The sequence below is a fragment of the Netta rufina genome, assembly GCF_964035555.1.
Source record: "Netta rufina genome assembly, chromosome: 1".
NCBI classification, from domain to species: Eukaryota; Metazoa; Chordata; class Aves; order Anseriformes; family Anatidae; genus Netta; species Netta rufina.
In genome coordinates, this window is record NC_140123.1 from 187,580,248 (window position 1) to 187,601,286 (window position 21,039).

Consider the following 21,039-nt stretch of genomic DNA (forward strand, 5'->3'; position numbering starts at 1 on the left):
CAATGAATAATTTTACACTGCATTTCTGTGATTCAGTACCAAAGGAAATATTCTGCAGTGACTTTGGAAATGCCAAGACACCACTCTGTCGAGAAAGTCTCAATCTGTTTTTTTCCTGATGAAGGCTGCCTTTATTTCAGCCCAAGTGCACACTGAGTACTCCAACAACTGAAAAACTAACGATGTGTTGAGAAGCAGTCATATCCCTTAGATGCTTCAGAGGAGCTTATTTTTTTCAATGAAAAAAAAAGATGAGTAAAAAAAAGAATCATCCTAAATTTTTCATTTCATGAAGAAAATATTAAATATTTTAAATAGATTTTAAAGTACTAAAAACAGTTACAAAATCTGAAGATAAACTTAGTCAATATTAACTTTACAGTTTTATTTTTCCCTTATTCCTACTTCATAGGCTAATTTTCTTTCATCTTGATCAATATGTCAGAATTTCTGCAGAATGGAGAGTTTTTCATGTCAGTGACAATCATTTTGCATTTAAAAATGTCTAGCAAAGAGAAAATTGACCTAGGAAGTCTGGAGAATAGGTGAATTGTAGCGTTCTTTCTGCCACCTTCTCCTCTTCCTTGTCTGATTGGGGAAGGTTTAAGTCTGCTACACAGAATGAAGCATTTTTGTAGGAAAGAATATTTACTAACAAGTAATATTTTTACAGTTAAAGCCACTGCTGCTAAGGTCAGTGCATAAAACATTAATAGTAGTTCGATTTGTTCTTTTCCTGGAATTTCAAAGCAGAAATCATTATATTTTGAGAACAGGAATAGAGATACTCTCTGGTGGAAGATAGTGCTTTTGCAGACTGAAGGTTGGTGATAGGAGGCTGTTATAGGCTTCTGAAAGAATAATGACTTGTGGCACCAAGTCATTGATACAAGATTGATACAGGTTAGGACCAGGGCTTGTGGCACTCTATCACTGACAAACCTATGCCTCAAATGCCATCAGTGACAACCCTCACTCCTCTATACCTCCTGCATTACTAGAACGAAAAGATAAAAGAAAAAACTTAGCCTGAATCTATTTAAGTTATAAAGAAAGACAGAAATTTTATTAGCTCTATGAAAGCACAAGGTAGCAGATGATGGGAAACCAAGAAGGACTTAAATTGCCAACAAACACCAGTCATGGCTACAGAGAGTAAAAGGTCTTTAACTAAATATGTAAATAAAGTATGTACCAAGAATGTTGGTATGACAGCCTATTTCTACAGATATCACTTGCTTGTGTTTTCCTTCTAGAGGAGTTTACTCCATTTTGAGTGCACTTTAAAGCAAAAATTATGAACAGGGATAACGTTGAATAATGCATCACTGAAATGGCCATTTAGAAGTTGACTGACGCTATAAGAAAATAAGAAGTTGACTGAAGCTATAAGAAAATAACTTTGTTACTATTATTTTTTAAATGTTTGGGCATATGTTAATGACTGGTGAGTCATACGAGTCATTTTGAAATGTAAAGCACCAAAGGTGACTTAAGGAAATACTTAGTGTAGTAATTGTATATCCTTTTTATAATGATGCTGTTAACCTGAGACTTCAGCCCCAAAGCTTACCAAACCTATTTATATGTTTACTTATCCCAAGGTACTAGCTGTGAAAAACCTTGAAAAAGCACCATCATTAGCACCCAATTAAAGAGAAAACTTATGCTAATAAAGCCAGGAGTTGCTTTTTAAGGCTAGGAAAAGGAAAAATATTTAACGACTGTATTTCTGGAAACCTTTTGATGTTCATGATAATTAGTTCAGTCCAGCTACTAAATTAAGGGCAATTTAAGTATTATACCGACATTTGAAGGTTGCTAAATTCAAAGAAGACCTTTTGCAATCCTCTGGCAGTGAATGGCATTTTATCCAATACTCAGTTTTGTCAAAGACAAAACAGTGTCCTGCCAGTGGGCAGGCTGGGGGTGCACAAGGATCTGGGAAGGAAGAGAACCAGGACAGCTGACCCAAACTGGCCAAAGAGATCTTGTCTTTTTTTTTTTTTTTTTTTTTTTTTTTTTTTTTTTTTCCCACAGCAGTGGAAAATCTACTCAGGGATTATTGTTGTTATTGTTATTGCTGTTTTGTTTGTTTGGTCAGTTGGTTTTGACACTTTTTGTAACTCTTACATGAAGTAAACATAAACTAAAATATTTGAAATGGAAGTTACATAACTTTAGAAAGTTATAGTTCTTACATTCAAGACCACCGTTATCATCAGTGTAGTCCACTGAAGAATATATAATACATCATGCTTGAATATATTCAGTCTCAGGGAGTTTATGACTTATTTCAACCAAGAAAATAAATTTCTGAACCATTTTAGTACTGTGAAAATGTCTGTCTGTGCTAAGTGACTTCATGTGCCTGACACTAGATTGAGAGGGCAAGGAAATATACATTTTTGAATAGTCCAGATTAGTTTTTGATCTTTTTTCAGAGCAGTTCAAAGGGACAAAATGCTCTATTATGTAGGTAGCTAAGAGTTTGCTATCACAGAAATGATCTGGTGGAATACAAAGAAACTATATCAAGCGGTACAGTGCTTTTCAGTCCTTGGATATACAATAATACATCCCTACAATACAAAGGATGGTCTGGTACAACCTGGGACAAATTAGGAGTACTATTGCTTTAAGTTGTATGAACTTCTCCATGTCCCAAAGGCAGCCAGGCTTGCAGAGGTTTAAAGCCATCCTGGTCCCATCCTCTTCAATGTACCCTGAAAACCAGGAATAACTTTGATAAAATGATGATTGATTAGTGGCTCATGTGTTGTACACCTAATTCACCTTTCCACCTGATATACTGTCCTGGTTTTGGCTGCGATAGAGTTAATTTTCTCCCTAGTGGCAGGTATGGTATTGTGTTTTGGATTTAGGATGAGAATGATATTGATAACACACCAATGTTTTAGTTGTTGCAGAGCAGTGCTTCCACTAAGCCAAGGACTTTCAGCTTCTCATGGTGTCCTGCCAGTGGGCAGGCTGGGGGTGCACAAAGATCTGGGAAGGAAGAGAACCAGGACAGCTGACCCAAACTGGCCAAAGAGATATTCCGTACCATATGGCATAATTAATATGGGGTGGCTGGTTGCGGTGGGCATCAGTCAGCAGGTGGTGAGCAATTGCATTGTGCATCATTTGCTTTATACATTCGTACATTCTATTATTATTATTGTTATCATTATTATTATTTATCATCACCATCATAATCATAATTATTATTTCCCTTCCTTTTCTGTCCCATTAAACTGTTTTCATCTCAACCCACAAGGTTTCACCTTTTTTCCTCCCAATTCTCTCCTCCATCCCACTGTGGGGTGCTGGGGGTGAGTGAATGGCTGTGTGATGCTTAGCTGACTGTTAGGTTAAACCACAATATATACCAAGGAACAATAGATGTAAAGATATATCAGGAGACTTATTTTTGTATAAAAAGGCGAATTTTGTTATAAGTGAGTATTATCTTTCTTGGGCGGGTAAGTGCGCATTTCAGTTACCCCTCTTGCCCTACATTAATTCCCAACACCTTTAGTGGGTGTTTTGTATTTTTGTCTTACTTTTCTTCTGTTCATCTCCTCTTTTCTCTATTCTTCAATTTAGTTTAATATATATATATATATTTAATCTTTTTCATCTTTGACTATTCTTCACCGGAGCACCTGAAGCAAATCATTTGCTCAAGTGAGAGCTGTTAAAGGGTGCATTGATATGCATGGACCCATTGCAGATACTTTACCTTACAGATCAGATCCCTTAGGTATCTATATAATATGGTCCCTAAAACACTGTTATAACCATATAAAGCTATATAGACTATATTAAAATGTAAAATGATGTAAGCGTAAGGATTTTGATATTACAGTAGGGAAAGCTGTAAGAATTGCAGTTGTGCATTTGTCAGAATATGCCACAGTATATTTTTGATCTAATAAATAGGACTGAGCTAAAACATCCTACTGACCTTGTCGTGAGCTAAACAAATCAAAGGAATTGAAATGTAAAAAATGCACTATTTCAAGTAATAAGCATGTATCTCTGTGGTCATGGACAAAAAGACAAAAACATAGAAAGATGCTTAAATAAATGGCAAGCAAATCCTGCTCAGCTGTGTTTGTGCATAACCCTCAACTAATGCTGCTTCTATTCATGGTTCACAGCCTTAGCCAACGTAAATCACATAAAACTGACAGACCCTGTGGAAATTTCTGGCTGACAACAAGCTATAATCACCTATTGAGGTTGTTCTGTCACACTTTGGGGTTGTTAAGATCTGGGGTGACACATTTAACATCTCTTTGTGTTCAAATCTGGGAACAAACAAACAGTGTGTCTCCACCACAGGGCTAATGTAAAATAAAAATAAAAATAAAAATGTGTTGTGTGTCTGTGCCCATGTGCTTGCAGCAGGGCTGCAGGGCTGAGGACTCCCCTGTAAGGAGAGGCTGGGGCTGCCCAATACTGGACACAGCTGGTTCCAGTTGCCTCCAATGGCCCCAGTGCAGGGCACAGCTGAGCCCAGCAGCCAAAAAAAAAAAAAAAAGTGTTTGAGAAAGAGTAAAACATGGCATGTAGGTATTGACAAGTGAAAAGTGAGGGAAAGGGCCCTGTAGCCACCAAGATCACAGAAGGAGGGGGAGGTAGTACTGCAGGGACCAGAGTAGAGACCTCCCTGCAGGCCACGGAGAATACCCACACTGTGGCTTGTGGTGGAGCAGGAAGGTATTTCCTGAGGAAACCATGACCCATGGACAGTCCATACTGTGGCAGGTTTATCCTGAAGGACTGCAGTCCATGGGAAGCATACTGGAGGAGGGGAAAAGGTGAGGAGATGTAGTGGGTTTACGTGGCAAGGTTTTGGTAGCAGGGGGCCATAGGGGAGGTTTCTGTGAGAAGGATCTAGAAGCTGCCCCATGTTTGGTAAGGGCCCCACTGCTGACCAGAGCTGAGCCAATAAGCGAAGTTGTTTTGCGCCTCTGTGAGAGCATATTTAAGACAGGGAAAAAATCGCTGTGCCACACACCAGCTGGGAGAGTAAGAGGAGTGAGGAACAGCCTTGCAGGTGCCAAGGTCAGTGCAGCAGGAGGGGGAGAGGTGCTCCAGGCGCCGGAGCAGAAGTCCCCTGCGGCCTGTGGTGAGGACCATGGTGAAGCAGGATGTCCCCCTGCAGCCCATGCAGTACCACGGTGGAGCAGGGTTCCACGCTGCTGCCCGTGGAGGAGACCACGGTGGAGCAGGTGGCACTGCACCGATGGAGGCTGCCGCCTGTGGAAGACCCCTGCTGGAGCAGATTCCGGGCCGGACCTGTAGCCCGTGGAGAGGAGCCCACTCAGGAGCAGGTGACCTGGCAGGAGCTGCTGCCCGTGGGGGAGCCAGGTTGGAGCAGTTTTCTCCTGAGGGATGGACCCCGTGGTACGGACCCATATCTGGAGCAGCTCTGGAAGAGCTGCTGCCTGTGGGAAGCCCATGCTGGACCAGTTCATCAAGGACTGTGTCCCATGGGTGGGACCCCACAGCACAGGGGACGAGAGTGACCGAAAAGGAGCGGCAGGGAAGTGCTGTAGAGTGACCATAACCCCCATTCCCCTGTTCCCCTGCGCTGTTCAGGGGGAGGAGGTGGAAGAGGGTGGATGGGGGGGAAGGTGCTTTTGCTTTCTTTCCTTTGTTTCTCACTTCTCTAGCTTGTTAGTAATAAGCAATAAATCTTACTATCTCCTTATGCTGAGTCTGTTTTGCCCGTTACAATAATTACTGCATGATTTTCTCATCCTTATCTCAACCTTTGAGCCCTTTTCACGTATATTCTCCCCATTCCTCTTTGAGGAGGGGAGTGAGAGAGCGGCTGTGGTGGAGCTCGGCTGCCCACTCGAGTGGAACCACGACAGGAGGATGGGGCAGCAGAGAGGACACATTATGGACTGACCACAGCCTACTACATGGCTTGGGGAGGAGGAGGTGAGGGAGGTGGGAATGAGGAAGTGAAAGGGATGGGGCGAGGGGAAGGGCTTGTGGTGATTTGTCTGTTTTTCACTACTCAAATTTATTTTAATTAGTAGTCAGTCAAAATAATTTCTCCTAGGTCAAGTTTGTTTTGCCCATGATGGTAACTGAGCAAGTGATCTCCCTGTCTTTTTCTTGGCCCATGAGTTTTTTCATTTTATTTTCACCGCTTGGTCCCGTTGAGGAGAGGATGTGTGAGAGCAGCTGGGTGGGTGTCTGGCAGCTAGCCATGGCCAACCTGCTAAGAAATGGAAGAGAGGTAACTATGTACTGTAGTTACGGGTGTGGTGGATCCACACAGGCAGTAATATCAGGGCCGTGTGCTGTTTGCCACACAAAGTTCTGTGACTGTCATTCCAGGCTAGGCTGGATGGGGCTTTGAGCACCCGGGTATGGTGGTGGGTGTCCCTGTCCATGACAGGAGAAGTGGAATTAGATGATATTTAAGGTCCTTTCCACCTCAGATCATTCTGTGATTCTCTGATTCTTGTATGCACATAAGGAGACAGCTGGCCTGTGAGTCAGTAGTGAATTAGGGGTATTATCCTGTCCTCTGGGGCAGTGCAGGGCTGGCAGATCAAATGTGCTGTGCCTGTATAGACACTGCCTGACAGCACTGCTGTGGAGCACAAGCATTGGGGGTAGTCTGGTGTTTGTGTATGCTAGATTAGCTTACTGACATAAAATGAGTTATATTACAAATCCTTAGTAGGACTGATGAGTCTTGATGCTGAGGTACAGAAATCTGTGTGTTACCCAGAATGGGATCAGTCTTCTGCATCAGAATTTTACAATTAAGCCTCAAAGGCAGATAACCAAACTAGCTAAAAATAAACATAAAATGCAGATCAAATATTACAATTACACTTTTTTGATAATAAGACAATACATAACATAAACAGTAGTACAGTACAGGATCTCACTGTAATAAATTCTACATACTTGGATTGTGAAGAAGAGGGGTACCTGTGCCTTCTGTGATGTTTGTTACAGTCTTTAATGTTCAATTTAGAGGTGACTCCACCTATGCTGTCAAACAGTGAATTGTTTTTGCTGCCAAAAATTCCTGTTCACATGACCGTGATGTACTGCTTGTCTGTGGATAACCTTTCTTAGGCAACTAAAGCTTTTAAGGTGCTCATCAAGACAACTTAGCAATTTTTTTTCAGATACAGATTCTTTAAGACATCTCAAAAAACATAGCATCTCAGTGATACTTTTCTAGATGGAATTCAATGCAGTTCTTATATGTTCCTTGTCACAAAGACATTCTTCTTGTAGGTTCACAGATTTATCAGGGTCCCTGGAAATTCTTGCTATATAACAATAGTAAAAAGAATATATATACTTAACACCTAACTATTATTTAAATATTACAAAAGTATATCCTTTTTATTGATGTGGATTCACATTTGATTTTTTCCAGGTAATGGAAGCCCATCAGCCACACTGCCAAAGAAGAGAAGAATGAAGAATGGTTGTCCTTTGTAATTTTAAGAGCTCAACTACATCATGTACAGAGAGAGATACTTGAACTGGCTTAGGTAAGCCTATGGACAACATCAGATCAGAGAGGACCCAGGGGCTCAGGAGGAGTGAAGCGTAGCTGTATTACACTGTAATTCAATCATGCAAGGCAGATGGAGCTTATTTGGTCAGATGCGGCACTGCCCAGATGTAGTTTTACTGCTTGCAGACCTGAGCTTTTTGCCTGAATGTTGCCTGAAAGACATGTGGCAGTCACTGCAAAACCAGGGTTCTGATGTGCAGTGTAGATGTGCCTTGTTCAAAGTCATCAGGGTCATGCATGTGTGAATCCATACCAGTATGAAATGTAAGCAGTTGAACAAATGTCAAGTGAGGAATGCAATATTTTTCTAAGTTGCTGATATTTAATAGGTTGTGTTTGAGATCCTCCCTTCGGTTGCTCAGTGTTGCTGAAAGCATTAATATCAGTCATACCAAGCATTTGACTTCCTTATCTGTGATTTTTTTTTTTTTATTTTTATTTTTTTAAATTGTGAAATGGTTGACATTTTAGCAAGAAATTTGTGATATGTTGCTAATGTCTATTGGGATTAAAAACTAGGAAGCAGAACAATGTAGCATGAGTTTAGCTGGATGTGATTCAGCAGAAAAATGAAAACAATAGTACTTGAAATGCATGTTCATGATAGAAGATTGGGTAGAATATGTAGACTGTGTATAGAGGAGATTGCAGAAACCTAGTGAATCACTGTGTAGGAAAGAGATGAAGAGTGTGGGAAATTCTTTAGATTGGAATTATAAAGGAAAAAATGGAGAATAGATATGACATGAAAAGTGTGGAAATGACTAGATAGTACACAACACAGAAATAAGAGAAGGGAACAAATAAAGTGAAATTGGATTTGGCAAAATGAGCATGAATGAGGAGAAAGAAAATGGACAATGGTAATAACAAGAAAATTATGTGAGGAATAAATTGTTTTATTTGATGATAAATCTGTTTCTTAATTTATGTCTCCTTTTGGTGGACTGTTTTGGATTATGTTTCATTGAAATGGCCTAGCTGATTGTCTGTTTATTCAGCATAATTATGCACGGGGATTATTTCACCCTATTGGTCAATAATCCCATAAAACACGGGTTCACTTTTAATTTTATTAATCCCTTTTGCAAAATTCCTTTCAGCATATAGAGACAAGTAAAACAAACAAGTGCATTTTTTATGGTACGCTTGTTCTTTGTTTTGTAGTAGCAGCAGAGGGTACCATTTTCATGAGGTTTCATGATTTGGTGATGTGTATAGATGATAGTCACCTATTCACCCAGTGATACCAGAAGTACTGAATTCAGTTAAGAATGTGGGATGTATTGGATTGCTTTCCAGGACTTTTCGATGTGCTTCGTGGACCTTTTCTACATGCAAGTTCATGAATTTTAGTCATTGAAGAATGCCAAATTTTTGTCTCCCATGTCTGGGAAACATATCTTTATTAAAAGCTTATTACTGAAAAACATTGTGCCTTTACACTTCTGGTTACTCCTTTAAAAACATAATTGTATTTAAAATTTGTTTTATAAATTTGTATTGAAAATTAAACTGGAATTAAGAAAGCAGGGATGGGAGAACATGAAGATTTTCCTATTTTGCATGCCTTGAGTGAATGGTTTTATATCCAGGTATGGCATTGACTAAGTGTCACTCTCATATTATAGCTGTTTGCTGTGCAGGGCAGGACACAGAGTTTCAGGTGAAAATGTGGAAGGAAAGTTTATGAAATGGAACTCAGCCCACTTTCAAATCTCTGCTTCTCATTTCTGAAGCAGCCTTTGAGTCTAATGGTAAAGAATCATCTTCTTTCCCCTCTTTTGGCATTAGAAAATTGCCATGCATATTTTACAAAGAATAAAATGAGATTTCTTGATGTGCATGAATAATCCTGGGCAGGACTGCAAAAATCCAGATGCCCTGAATGCTTTGAGCAAGGTTTGAAGGGAAAACTATGCTACCCATCTCCTCATTAAGCAGTTATTTTCATATTCCTTTAGAAGGAGCTATCACCTTTTGTGAATTCACTCTATCTCAGTCAGAAAGGAGTGACTCTCTACCACAATTTGGTAAAAGAAGGATTCTGAAATTTCAGTACCCACATGGGCTGAACAAAAGGATGATGTGACATGTACACACATGAATGCCTGCCCCTGATCCCAAAGAAATCTGTCACCTGGATGTTTTGTGTGTAGGTCAGGTCTCAAAACAGAGGAGCTGAGATTTCTGGCTGCATAGAAATGTTCTCTGTTTCTGCTTCTTGTTATTTTGATGTTTCTTGCATTGAGTTTTTTCACTCTGGAGGCTTCAAAGCCTTCAGACCCTACATTTGCATTGTATAGATGCTCTGAACACTTTTGTCAATACCTTTACATCTGCAGACCTTCTCGTATAAGGGTATTCTGGCTTGTCATTTTGTCATTAGCGGTTCCTCTTGTCATGCTTGAATAACTCAGATAAATATCTTTTTGAACTGTAAACCTACTGCACAAAGACTCTGTAAAGACTCTACATAAGATATAAACAATAACTGATAAGAAAAAACAAGCTAAAGTTTTTTTAACTCTCAAAGCAAAATGTTTCCTCGTAGAAAAATAGAACTGGCTATCTACCTACCTGCCTATTTAGAGATACAACAATAATTAAATGCTTCTGTGACCATCTCCAGAAACATACTAATTACTTCACCTTTCTTCTACTTGGAATGGAAGTTCCTAGGGGCCCATCACACAAATATTGTCTACATGGGCAAGGTTTTTCCATGCTGAGGAGTGACTAATCAGACAATAGAAATGAGTCCGGAGACTTATTTGCTTTTGGAAGGGCTAATGGAGCAAATTAATTTGCTTTTCCTAAATAGGGGACTGAGATCTGAGGTGCACTTGAAGGGGATTTGAATCCCTGCTTTTAAATCAGCTTTCTCTGGAGTTTTAATGAACTGTTTTCATTGAGTAACAAAGTCTGTGAATAATGGGGGGATGAAAAATGATCAGTCCCCTGGATCATATGGTTTGTATTGCATAGTGTAAAGTAATTTGTGAGAGCAATATACACCTGTGAAATTGATATGTTGGTTTCTCTACATCATTCTTTGTGTGTTAATTTAATGGCTGGGACTATGAAGAGGGAGTAGGGGAGAGAAGGAATGCAGCAGGGAGGAGGGGTTCTCCCTGCACACAAGAGAGAGAGCATGTTGCAGTAAAGGTGACTAGTCTATGAAGGTTTGGACAGATTTGCTGAAGCAGGCAGCAGGGCTCAGACAGCATTAATGAGATTGTTTATTAGTACCGGATGAACAATTCTGCAACTCACTTGACAAATACCAAGCAAAAAGCACCACAGGGGAGCGTCCCACTGCCTTTAGCAACTCCGTGATCTATGGAATAAAATAATCACCGAAGAAAAACAATCTATTTTCCATCTATTGAGTTTTCTGTAACATGAAACTGCTTCTGTGAGAATTTAAAATCCAGGCTAACCCTGCATGAGTAAGAAGCTTTGTTTAAAAATCAGAAGTCTGTGTTTAAAAATCAGAAGTCTCTGGTTAAAATAGTGGCATAAAACAGAAATGTTGTGACTGAATTAATAAGCCATGTATGCTGTACTACTGCATCCATTTCTTTTCTTTTTTTTTTTTTTTTTTAGCTCTTTGTTTTGATTCTTAAATTCAAAAATGTTACCTTAGCTACGGCACTGCATCAGATCTCACTACTGCAAACTGTTCTGTTTTCTACAAGTGTCTACCATTCCTGCATGCCGCATTGTTTGAATCTGTTTGAAATGGATGTTTGTCAGCTAACTTCAGGGTGTTCAAAAGCATTCTTATTGGAGCACTTTTTTTTTCTTTTTACCTTCTTGAATGTATTCCTTTGGGGCGTCTGTCTGAACTAAGCTTTGTCTGTAGCGAATACACTTTTTGATATTTATCTATATAAACACACACACTTCTATGCACATGAAAGCTATGTGCTTGCATGTATTTAATGTGCACATAGATTATCTTTCTTTTTCTTCCCACCCAGCAGCTCACCCAATCTAAGAGCAGCTTCATATACACTGGGAAAAGCAACAGCTTTTGCAGAGTTTTTACCTTTTTCTTGTCAAGGCTGCAAGATTATTAGAAAAGTGAATGTGAAAGCTCCTTTTTCATCAAATTATGTGAAAAGTTACAGAAACTGAAAGGATTAAGTCAACCAGTATGTCATTTAATGTCGTTTACTTTTCAAATTAGTAAACAGAGATGTTTCTTCAACTGGTTGCTAACATGTTTCTGTGATTTCTCAGGTTACTTTTACTCAAAACTGAATCTCAAGATTATTTGTTAGGGAATACCAATTTTGTGGATTTTTTTTCTAGTGTTTTTACCACATTTCTTATCCTGTTTTATGCTTCCTTTCTTGTGATGACCAGATGCTTCCTTGTGTCTCTTGACTCCAGCTTTGTGAACATCAGCTGACATTGTGATGATGAATGGTAATTGCTGATTGGATTCCTCCCTTTCCTCTCATTGACTGGGATGCCTGTTTCCATCACCATGCCAGTGAAAAAAGTATCTTCTAACTCAGGTGAAAAGGTAGAGCACACATCTCATCTCCTACACTGTTGTCCTTTCTACAGCCTTCAAAGGTCCTTTAGTCATTCTTGATTTCTCATTAGGTTGCTGCAAGGATCTGCACATCGGAGTCTTCTAGATAGACTTGAGTTATGTGTTTTTGAATTCAAAGTGTTCAGTACAACTTTAACAACTTTCAGTGCTCTCAAAGATTTGTCTTCCCTGACTCTCATATGCAGTGCAGAAATATGAGATGTTTCTATTCAGCAGAAGGGCTGTTGTGGTTGCTGACAACCAAACACTGTATCTAGAAGGAATTTCATCCCCACAAACAGATCTGAAGTTTTAGATTAGCAATGATGGATCAGTGATAGCACCTGTGTTGGTACACACAAGCCATCTATTTGGAAAGCTTTTGGTTATCTGGTTCAGCAGGAAGCAATAACATGTAGTAATTGCAGAAAGCTGGAACATTTGTTGGTTTTGGTGTCCTTTACCCATAGTGTTAAGGATGAGGTAACTGAAGTCAGTAAAAAATCCCCAAATGATTTGAATAGGTCTTAGGCTAGTACTTTAGATGATTTTAGATTTACATTGTAAATTAAGTTATCTACAAATCAAGTAACATATTCATGAAAGAAGAATGAACAGATGCTTTAATCTGGCATTTATTCAGGCATTTAACAAAACGGAAATCTTTTGTTTACTTGATGTCTGTTTTGCAGGACAGCTCTCTTACAGTTACAGGGTGGTTTTCAATTTCTTTTTTCATCTTCACCATTGCAACGTGTCATTGAGCAATCCTATTTTTCCCCATGAATTTCTAGTTGAAGAAATTTCAGCTTTGACAGAAGTCTTAAATTCCAAATCTTCTTATGAGGAAAAATGGAATACACTCCATATGCAGAGGCAAAAATAAACTGTCTTAATCAAGTTTTGGCAATCTAATCAAAATACAACAACCAGTTGTCATTAATCCAGTTACAATAATATTAGCACTATCAATTCAAATTAATATAATTATCATTGATAGGTTTCCATATCTTTAAAACTGTAAAAGAAGTCCCTTTTCACTGGTGCTGTGCTCACACCTCCAATATCCCAGTAGGTCATAAGGACATTGCATGTGACCTTACTGCAGCTGAGTGGGGTCTATTTGGCTTTACTTTTATGTGTTTCCTCACCACATGCTACTGCTCCCTGCTCCCACAGCTTCCCCCAGGCTCAGCCCCCCAGGGGCTCTTGTTTGCTGGGCAGTGACTCCCTGGCTTTGCCAGACCCTTCCCATGGAGGCACTGAGAATCAAAACTTAAGAAGTACGACAGATAGCACCTTTTTTTTATTATTTAAATAAAATTTCTGGGTCAAGTGCTTTTAATTTAATACTATTTTTTTTTCCAAGATCTTAGCCCCATGCACATCAAAAGCCTCAGATATCTGGGGACTGCTGAAGAGACTCATCATTTCAGTCTGGGAGGACCACAGCAGTCATATAGGTAAACGTACCACATCAGCTCTGTGGCACTGTGTAACCACAGCTAATTGAGGATATGACTGTTAAGGTCTAAATGTTTTGAATATGTACTGATAATTATTGACAGTCAGTAAGACGTAACCGTTGGAAATGTGTATTGTTAATGAGTGGCAATCTCATTAAGTGTTATTTTGTAGTTTGAACCTGGCCTGGCCTGATCAGTCTTCTAACTGTTTCCATCCAGATGGTATATATACCCCTGTTTTCAGTTGCAACACCAGTTTTGGGCAACAATTGAGGGTCTGAAAGAGAGTTTTACACTTAACCACATACTCTCAGGTTTAGCTGTCTGAAAGCTGGGTGTTCAGTTTGTGCAAGGCATTTATGGTACACCATAGTCGGTGAGGAAGGAAGGCCCATCAGGCAGTGAGTCAACCCAGCTGTCCTGGACACTGAGAATTGGATCTGCAGTCAATGCTTACATCTTTTGACTGATTATAGAGAATGCTTATGTGCATTGTGTAGGTTTGGGACTGGACTGGACTAACAGTCAGCTGTGTCCTGTCCCTGAGGACTGCCTCTTTTAGGTAATTACATTTCATTTTAATTCTGGCCCAAGATACCTAAACATAAAACAGCCAAGATAGATTTCTCAGATTCACGCACCAACTAGCTGTGTCAAGATGAACATTAATTTATTTCAGTGGTCTGTTTGCTGGGAGCTTGGAATAGGAGCTTATTTGGTAGGAACGGGAGAAAGCCTTCTCCATTTTCTGGCGTGCCTGCAGCTAGGAAGCTGAACTCATTTTATTGAACCAAGTTCAGAGATTCATAGATTATAAAGGCCAGGAGGAACCATTGTGATCGTTTACTGTGACCTCCTCCATAACATAGTCCATCAGAGATTTTTGAATTAATTCCCATTTGAACTAGAGTGTTCCATTTAGAACAATGGCCAATCTTGTTGAAAGCATTTGCAGAGATAAGTCTGCCATAATCAGTAGCAAATTATGTTAATGTTTTATTAGTCTTTAGTGCTTTATATTTGATCTGAATTTGGCTTGCTTCATCTAGATCATTTGATCTCATTACAGAATTACCAACTAGACCTATGAATCTTCTCTTATGAAGTACCTGTTTGTCATGTAGGTACAGAGACTTTGAGCTTGCCATCCCCTAACCTGCCCTTTACTAAGACAGAATAAAGTACTTACCAAAGGACATGTGCTGTGGGAAGTATTTTCCAATCAGTAATCTTCAATAAACATTTTCTGTTATTAACACCCTTATAATACTGCAGGTCTTGAAACTGGACAACACAATATCCCTGTAGGTATTTGCACTACTGCCAAGTACAGAAATATGGATATCATACCTATTCCTAACAAATATCCTTTTTATTCATACAAAGTCTGTGTGTGTCTGATTTTGAGCTCACTGTTTCACGTGGGGGTTGTGTGCAGATGGTTACATCTCTTAATGCCCATATCCTCAGGTAGGAGACAGATTCTCCCATTCTGTAAGTATGGCTACATTTGACCACATTGAATGCAGTAAGAAGTGCAAAAAGCCACACCAAGTGGCTTGCCCAGGTGCTCATTTTAGTAGGTGAGCCAACCTTAGTATTAGTGATCTGTCCATATTGTTTGCCTTTTCATGCACACTTTCATGTCCTCTCTAAGTCTGTTAGTAATGTACTTATGCTTAATCATAGATATATCATACAACATACATTTAAAAATAACTGCTATCCACTCTTGAAGCAAATGATGATGTTTATTTTACCTTTTCTTTCTGGTGCACTTTAACTTTAGTTATCTCAGTTTTTAGTCTCCAGAGTTCCTCATGGAATTGCAGTACCAAATTTTTTCTTCCCAAAGCTGTTTTGAAGCTTACAAGTTACATTTGCTCTGAAAAAGTTCCTCTTTTTTCTCTCTTTTTCTTATGAAAGAACTGAGGGAACCAAAGAACCAACAGATTAGATAGATGTTTGAAGGTCGGAGCTCTTCATACCCCTTTAACAAACTATCAGACAGTTTTAATTCTTTAATGGGTTTCATATTGGCTTTGTGTTGCTCTAATTTTGTAATCAAAATGTGGTAAGTCAAAGGCCTTACAGAAGTGTAAGAGTATTACATCAACAACACTAATCATCTGTAATTACTTTTATCAGTTTATTAAGACTTACAATGTGATCAAGAAGATATTAAGTTAGGTCTTTCCCATCATACACAGTTGGAAAGAATCCTATTGTGAATCGTTAATTCTATGATACAGAACTAGGTTTTTGCTACATACCGTGGTTAGAGCAGAAAACCTGCTTGGGTAATAAAATAATCTTGAGATGTCAGCTTCCCTTCTCACCTCCATGGCGTGCAGGTGAACAAATTTTTCAGTGCAGTGTCCAAGAGCTGCTGGGAGGATCAGGTGAAGGGGATTTGACAGTTCCTGTCTGGAGCATTGCATTCAGTGCAGGTCATACCCTTTGTCTTCCACTCAGGCCCTGTTTCTTCTGGTGAGTGCTATTGCATAGGAATGTGTTAGCATAATTTTCCCATCACCAGTATAAGTTGATTATTTCCTCAGTTCCACTTAGTGCATAAAGTACAGCAGTTCCAACGAAGTTAGTGCCAGACAAAGGTAGTAGTAAGCAGTTTAATAAGCAGATTAATTGCAATTTTTTTTTTTTTTTTTTTTTTTTTTGGTGACATATGGTGATTTGGTTATCATCGCACTTTGTGAATGTTAGCTGTATTTATGCAAGTTGTTCTTTGAAATATTTTAACCTTTTGGGCCATTTCCTTCTGGTCTTTCTTCTTTGATAGATGCAGCATTTTGTTAGCCTAGCATAAAGGCCAGCAGAAATTGCCCAAATCTCTTGTTGCTCTACAGAATGTACCTGACTGTGCCATGAGATAACATGGCTTTGGGAACCTTCCCCTTATCACAGTCGTTGTGCTCAGTCTCATGAAGACAAGTTTTCAGGGCTGAACAGGAAGCATGAACATTGATCAAATTTAATGACAATGCTGTGCTTTTGCATCTCATCCATGAGCTAGAGACAACTCCTTTATTACTTACTTGCATTTGGAAAGGTGAATTATTAATGTTTCCATACCCAGCATCCAGTTATAAATGTAGCATCAGGGTAAATAAGACAACATGAAGGGCATTCTTGTCTAGTGCCATCATTATTGTATGTCTGGTGCTACAAGGCTTGGGATTGCTCAGCCACTGCAGACATCCCATTCACTGTTCTGTAGTCACTAAAGAGGTTGCATTTACCACAGGCAACTTAAGGTGGCCATTGCCTGTACTCATTGATCCCAGTGCAGTGCAGAGCCCTGGATATCTCTTCAGTGATAATTCCTTGACAGAAATACCTCAGCAACGAGGTTGTCACAGCTTTCTTCTGTGTTTCCAATTATGCAGTTAACTTTGAGGCTTCCTCTTACTATGTTTAATTATCACTACGTTTCCTAGATCTCTGCAAACACAAACTCTCTTGCAATGATGTTTTTCTTTGTTTGTTTTTTCATTTTCATGAGCCTGTATCTTCAGTGGCTTTCAGTGTCTTTTGTGTGTGCAGTGACTGAAACATTCGTCCAGTGAAGACATACCCACAATCATTCATAACATCTACACTTTATGAAAGGAATTCAGTTGAAAAGCTATAAACTTCTATTAATTATTCTCAAAACCAAAAACAAAACAGCACATGCAAAACAGTAAAATTTCGATTGTTTTTCACTTGCACAATAATGTTAGAATATTGTTGCAGGTATACATGCAATGTAGTTCACTGAACAATATGTTTTCATCAAGTGAATTTTAAAACCGATGAGAAAGTAGTGGCAAAAACTCATTTCTGATTCTGCAAACACAATCAGTTCTTTGTGTGTGATGGAGCAATCAGTGGACAGAAATTTCACAATGCAGCTCCTTTGAGCAATCTTAAGAAAATGTATAGTTTGAATTATGAATATTCAACAGTCCATAAAATATCACAGTTAAGGACTCTTCTAATATGTCTGAATTATGAATAGTTCCAGGAAAGGTGGCTCACTGAAAAGGAACCTAAATTTGTCAATTCATTCTTACACCATTATATGCTAATATTATTACATGCAGTTTGTATTCTACATCTCATACTTTCTTAGCTTTTTCATTCCTGTGATCTAAAAACATTTAAGAAAAAATGTACAAAAAAATGTATTTCATGAAGTAAATAAACTTGTTTGAGAATGAAATCTACAGCAGATGTAAACTCAATTTCAACCACATAAAATACATCTCTAGGTGGTAATTACCACATAGTGCCATGTTTTAATAACATGAAAACATACTCCACAGGACACAATGAATGGATAGCTACAAACAGATAAAAGTGCTGAAATACAGCATAGTCATTGTCTGCAAAGAGGCAGTGCCTGGCAAAAGAGGCACCTTCAAGGTCCAGGGAGTGAACTACTACATCTAGAATAGGTCAGAGCAATTTTGACGAAGTCCTTTTTTGACACTAAAAAGCTATTTTGTCAAAACCCAAGTTTTTCTCAGAAATAATTTCAGCTGAAGTTGACTAGTAGGATTTCAGAGGAGACTAAAAAAGGTTCCAAAGGGATTACTAACACACGCTCCATTTCCCATTTTGTGAGATATCATTCTTTCCCTGTATGCTCCTCTTTTCTAGTGTGAGAGACCCCACAGAAAGGGGAAGGTACTTGTCAGCATAACAGGGAGGATTGTGCTTTTGCAGCCCTCAGTTGAAGCATAGCTTCTGGCCACTGCTTCATGCTGAGTCCTGTACCCTTTTGGTCATTCCTAAAGAGCCCCATGGTCTTGTATACTGATGATCTCCACAGATTTTCTTTTGCTTTCACCTCTACCCATCAGCTGGACCCTGAGGAGCTGGCCCAAAGAAGTGCAAATAATGGCATCCCCTTTAGTTCAGTGGAATTACTTCAATTTTTTAAATTGTGAGTAGCAGTTAATTGTGCTATCTAATAACTCTAATAATTCTTAGCGCTTTCATAGAACTATTCATCTTCAAAGAGTATCACTAACATTAACTAATTAATTTTCCAGTTTTTGACTAAGACAGGTTTGCAAGCTGTGATCATGCAGACCACCTAGGTAATTATAATTTTCTTTGCATTGAAGATTATTCCAAAGACAATTTTTGTTATTTTAGGTGCAGTCTTGCAAATGCTAATTTGATCAGATAAGAGTTAAAGCTGAAATGATTAAATGATAGAATTTCTGTTTTAAAAACTTCAAGAGCGGCATGCTAGTAATCCTTATTGAAAAAGGACCTCTTTCATCTAAAACTTGACTATTAAGTACTGAAAAATAGTGCTAAAGGACTGGTTTTGACAGAGTCTAAGCACAGAGGGAAAATGACTGAATCTAACTTTTATACTATCAGAAAATGATTAAATTAAATATTCAAAGTTGCACCAGGGCTTTTTTTGGTTCACAGCAGTCTTTTGAGAACATTTTCCACAATGATTTTCAGCACACCATTAAGTAGAAATTGGTCCTTTTCACCTAAAAGAAGTACAAAAGCTGCAGTTTGCAATAAATAATTTGGTCAAGATGCATAATGTATGAGCCACTGTTCTACCAACCACAGCTTTCTTGATTATTGACTACATCTATTACTCTAGTGATTATTGCTTCTTATTTAAGGGATAGCAAGTGGTTAAATTAAGAGTGTTAACTGCTTTTTTACCTCCACCCTAAGATAATAACAATTAAATAATATAAGGTACTCAAAATGAGCAATAGTTCAGGTTCCTTAAATGTCTTTTGTGTCTTCCCTCCAGAGACAAGCACAACGAGGTGAATCTCATCATTATTTGTCTTTTCAAGGGCAAAGCTGTGATAGACAGGGCTTAATGTGTATCTTGGTAGAATTGGATTTGATCCTCAGGGCTGGGCCAGAGGGCTGCTTTGTTAGATTTGTTAGATTTACTCTCTCTCCCGCGCTCTCTCTCTACCACAAACAAAATTACCTCTTGGAGGCCTGCATCAACCTCAGCATCCTGAGACTATCTCCTTTTCTTGATTTCAGTCACATCTAAATCAGTTTAAACTGTCGACACAATGATTTGTGGAGAGACAGGGATTAAGCAGAAGGGAGATTAACACAGTTGTCTGTCTTCTTCGAAATAATATACCTGCTGACAGTAAGGGCATTCTTCAATTTACATAACTTAGCTCACAAGGAAGGCTTTGTGGTTGTTATTGGGTTGCTTTTTTGCTATAAGCAGTACAAACTCACCTGCCCCCTGCACATTTAAGACCTTGACAGTCCATCTCTTCAATTCCTGTAAGATTGAGAGACATGCTCTCTTCTTTTTCTATGTGGAAGGAGCTTCTTTGGTCTTTGAGTAAAATGCATTCAAATAGATTATTTAAGAAATATGTATTAAATTCTCCTGGAAAGAAGATGAACTTCCAATTCCCCAAAGAAAATATTTACATTCCAATAGAGTCCAAACTATGTGAACAATTGTTTTGAAATAGAATCACAAACTCCAAGTTTTTCTTTCATTTGCTGGTAGAAATAAGCAGATAACTTATTCTTCTAATTGGAAAAAAAAAAGAAAAAAAGAATAGTATGCAATATTCAGATTTCGTACTTACCTGGTAGTTCTTGACAGCACTAACAAGAATTAGTTGGGTGGTATTTTGTGCTTAGCCTCACTCTGGTGGAGAACAAAGAACTGCAGAAGTACAAGAAGACAATATCATCTAAAAATGGGAATATGAATGTGTATTTTTCTCATACTTCCTATATTTTATCTTTGTTCTGCTATAAAGGATGAGGCACAGAGATTTTTTGTATGTAGGTACTGAGCTTTGTAAAAGAATCTTGATTTAAATTAGGAACTGCATTGTGAGGTAGCATTATGCAAGTTAAGGAAAAGCACAAACTTCATGCCAGCAAATTGATAAATGTACTGTCACAGCTGCATAAACTGGAAGAGCTGCATATGCAGGAAAAAAGGAAGTAATTACATTGAGTAAAAAAGACAGTAGCTTCCTAGGTGTGAAACTTTTCTTTTTTGTACCTTCTATTTTTATGTGAAATCTCACATAAAAGCTGCTTTATGATTCCTGGGTAATATGCTGTTCTGTAAGAATGAGGGATCTTATGTAGTTATCTCTGGGAGTCTAAGCATTTTAAAAACATCTGTTGCACCAGCACTGGGAGAGTTTTTCCATTACTGAGTTCCAGCTTGCTGCTCATCACATTGCAGAGGAGTGAAGGCAGAGGAGCAGGCAGAAACTTTCTATTCTTTTCATCTCTCTCTCTGTCTCATTGAAATGCTAGGCAAATTTTGTAATATGTTGTAGGGTATTTTTAATATTAACAATTACAATAATATTACCAACTAAAAGCAGTGGGTTAAATAAAGGAAGAGACAATCAATTTCTTAAAGTATTTCCTGAATCAGATCTGAAAAA